Below are 4,723 nucleotides of genomic sequence, written 5' to 3'. Positions count from 1 at the left end.
ACAGAGGGGTAAATACACACCAGGACATGAAGGGGAACAGAGGGGTAAATACACACCAGGACATGAAGGGGAACAGAGGGTTAAATACACACCAGGACATGAAGGGGAACAGAGGGGTAAATACACACCAGGACATGAAGGGGAACAGAGGGGTAAATACACACCAGGACAGACGAGCACAATCACTACAATAAACAATCACCCACAAGGACATGAGGGGGAACAGAGGGGTAAATACACACCAGGACATGAAGGGGAACAGAGGGTTAAATACACACCAGGACATGAAGGGGAACAGAGGGGTAAATACACACCAGGACAGACGAGCACAATCACTACAATAAACAATCACCCACAAGGACATGAGGGGGAACAGAGGGGTAAATACACACCAGGACAGACGAGCACAATCACTACAATAAACAATCACCCACAAGGACATGAGGGGGAACAGAGGGTTAAATACACACCAGGACAGACGAGCACAATCACTACAATAAACAATCACCCACAAGGACATGAAGGGGAACAGAGGGTTAAAACACACACCAGGACATGAAGGGGAACAGAGGGTTAAACACACACCAGGACATGAGGGGGAACAGAGGGTTAAATACACACCAGGACATGAAGGGGAACAGAGGGTTAAACACACACCAGGACATGAGGGGGAACAGAGGGTTAAACACACACCAGGACATGAGGGGGAACAGAGGGTTAAACACACACCAGGACATGAGGGGGAACAGAGGGTTAAATACACACAGGACAGACGTGCACAATAAACAATCACCCACAAGGACATGAAGGGGAACAGAGGGTTAAATACACACCAGGACAGACGAGCACAATAAACAATCACCCACAAGGACATGAGGGGGAACAGAGGGTTAAATACACACCAGGACAGACGAGCACAATAAACAATCACCCACAAGGACATGAAGGGGGAACAGAGGGTTAAATACACACCAGGACAGACGAGCACAATAAACAATCACCCACAAGGACATGAAGGGGAACAGAGGGTTAAATACACACCAGGACAGACGTGCACAATCACTACAATAAACAATCACCCACAAGGACATGAGGGGGAACAGAGGGTTAAATACACACCAGGACAGACGAGCACAATAAACAATCACCCACAAGGACATGAAGGGGAACAGAGGGTTAAATACACACCAGGACAGACGTGCACAATAAACAATCACCCACAAGGACATGAAGGGGGAACAGAGGGTTAAATACACACCAGGACAGACGTGCACAAGAAACAATCACCCACAAGGACATGAAGGGGGAACAGAGGGTTAAATACACACCAGGACAGACGTGCACAATAAACAATCACCCACAAGGACATGAAGGGGGAACAGAGGGTTAAATACACACCAGGACAGACGTGCACAATAAACAATCACCCACAAGGACATGAGGGGGAACAGAGGGTTAAATACACACCAGGACAGACGTGCACAATAAACAATCACCCACAAGGACATGAGGGGGAACAGAGGGTTAAATACACACCAGGACAGACGAGCACAAGAAACAATCACCGACAAGGACATGAAGGGGAACAGAGGGTTAAATACACACCAGGACAGACGAGCACAAGAAACAATCACCGACAAGGACATGAGGGGGAACAGAGGGTTAAATACACACCAGGACAGACGAGCACAATAAACAATCACCCACAAGGACATGAAGGGGAACAGAGGGTTAAATACACACCAGGACAGACGAGCACAATAAACAATCACCCACAAGGACATGAAGGGGAACAGAGGGTTAAATACACACCAGGACAGACGAGCACAATAAACAAACACCCACAAGGACATGAGGGGGAACAGAGGGTTAAATACACACCAGGACAGACGTGCACAAGAAACAATCACCGACAAGGACATGAGGGGGAACAGAGGGGTGAATACACACCAGGACAGACGAGCACAAGAAACAATCACCCACAAGGACATGAGGGGGAACAGAGGGTTAAATACACACCAGGACAGACGAGCACAAACACTACAATAAACAATCACCCACAAGGACATGAGGGGGAACAGAGGGTTAAATACACACCAGGACAGATGAGCACAAACACTTACAATAAACAAACACCCACAAGGACATGAGGGGGAACAGAGGGTTAAATACACACCAGGACAGATGAGCACAAACACTTACAATAAACAAACACCCATAAGGACATGAGGGGGAACAGAGGGGTAAATACACACCAGGACAGATGAGCACAAACACTACAACAAACAATCACCCACAAGGACATGAGGGGGAAGAGTGTGACACTACTACTCCCTACTGGATCGACTGTGCTGCTAGAGTGTGACACTACTACTCCCTACTGGATGGACTGTGCTGCTAGAGTGTGACACTACTACTACTACCTACTGGATGGACTGTGCTGCTAGAGTGTGACACTACTACTCCCTACTGGGTGGACTGTGCTGCTAGAGTGTGACACTACTACTACCTACTGGGTGGACTGTGCTGCTAGAGTGTGACACTACTACTACTACCTACTGGGTGGACTGTGCTGCTAGAGTGTGACACTACTACTACCTACTGGGTGGACTGTGCTGCTAGAGTGTGACACTACGACTACTACCTACTGGGTGGACTGTGCTGCTAGAGTGTGACACTACTACTACCTACTGGGTGGACTGTGCTGCTAGAGTGTGACACTACTACTTCTACCTACTGGATGGACTGTGCTGCTAGAGTGTGACACTACTACTACCTACTGGGTGGACTGTGCTGCTAGAGTGTGACACTACTACTTCTACCTACTGGATGGACTGTGCTGCTAGAGTGTGACACTACTACTACCTACTGGATGGACTGTGCTGCTAGAGTGTGACACTACTACTACTCCCTACTGGATGGACTGTGCTGCTAGAGTGTGACACTACTACTACTACCTACTGGATGGACTGTGCTGCTAAAGTGTGACACTACTACTACTACCTACTGGGTGGACTGTGCTGCTAGAGTGTGACACTGCGACTACTACCTACTGGGTGGACTGTGCTGCTAGAGTGTGACACTACTACTACTACCTACTGGGTGGACTGTGCTGCTAGAGTGTGACACTACTACTACTACCTACTGGGTGGACTGTGCTGCTAGAGTGTGACACTACTACTACCTACTGGGTGGACTGTGCTGCAAGAGTGTGACACTACGACTACTACCTACTGGGTGGACTGTGCTGCTAGAGTGTGACACTACTACTACCTACTGGGTGGACTGTGCTGCTAGAGTGTGACACTACTACTTCTACCTACTGGATGGACTGTGCTGCTAGAGTGTGACACTACTACTACCTACTGGATGGACTGTGCTGCTAGAGTGTGACACTACTACTTCTACCTACTGGATGGACTGTGCTGCTAGAGTGTGACACTACTACTACTACCTACTGGGTGGACTGTGCTGCTAGAGTGTGACACTACTACTACTACCTACTGGATGGACTGTGCTGCTAGAGTGTGACACTACTACTTCTACCTACTGGATGGACTGTGCTGCTAGAGTGTGACACTACTACTACCACTGGATGGACTGTGCTGCTAGAGTGTGACACTACTACTACCACTGGATGGACTGTGCTGCTAGAGTGTGACACTACTACTACTACCACTGGATGGACTGTGCTGCTAGAGTGTGACACTACTACTACCTACTGGATGGACTGTGCTGCTAGAGTGTGACACTACTACTACTACCTACTGGATGGACTGTGCTGCTAGAGTGTGACACTACTACTACTACCTACTGGATGGACTGTGCTGCTAGAGTGTGACACTACGACTACTACCTACTGGATGGACTGTGCTGCTAGAGTGTGACACTACTACTACTACCTACTGGATGGACTGTGCTGCTAGAGTGTGACACTACTACTACTACCTACTGGATGGACTGTGCTGCTAGAGTGTGACACTACGACTACTACCTACTGGGTGGACTGTGCTGCTAGAGTGTGACACTACTACTTCTACCTACTGGATGGACTGTGCTGCTAGAGTGTGACACTACTACTACCTACTGGATGGACTGTGCTGCTAGAGTGTGACACTACTACTACTACCTACTGGATGGACTGTGCTGCTAGAGTGTGGCACTACTACTTCTACCTACTGGATGGACTGTGCTGCTAGTGTGTGGATTAGTTAGTCCTAGTTGTAAATCCTACCCTAATTACCTGCAGTCGTTGGCTTATAACAAGTGCTGCATCACTCTTCAGGTGATCCACACTAACTGATAGACCGGATTTGAGAGCATGAGTCATAGTTCAATAGACACTATGGTCCGACAACACTAAGAAGGTGACTGTTGGTTACGTTGACAACATCATGTGGTCTGTCAGTCACTAGACTGGAGTTGAACAGTTAGTTGACGTGAAGCAGCTAAACAAACAACATATATGGGCATTGTTTATTTTTATTATCGTCAACACTTTTATAGACAAAAATAAAAGTCTATTTGACCGACATTACATCATTGTTGTAGTGTTTAAAGCTGGATCCGCGGCTCCTCTTCAGCTGATAGGGCTGTATGCTTTGGAGACAGTTGATCACAAACTCACACATCACAGAACTTTTGGTCTTAATTGGTTCAGACTGTAAACTGTTGCAGATGTGGTACCTCCATGGTAGAATTGGAAGTCTTTCGGGCAAGTTGA

This window comes from Oncorhynchus kisutch, unplaced genomic scaffold, assembly GCF_002021735.2.
Source record: "Oncorhynchus kisutch isolate 150728-3 unplaced genomic scaffold, Okis_V2 scaffold1585, whole genome shotgun sequence".
NCBI classification, from domain to species: Eukaryota; Metazoa; Chordata; class Actinopteri; order Salmoniformes; family Salmonidae; genus Oncorhynchus; species Oncorhynchus kisutch.
Note: the sequence above shows the minus strand (reverse complement) of the source record.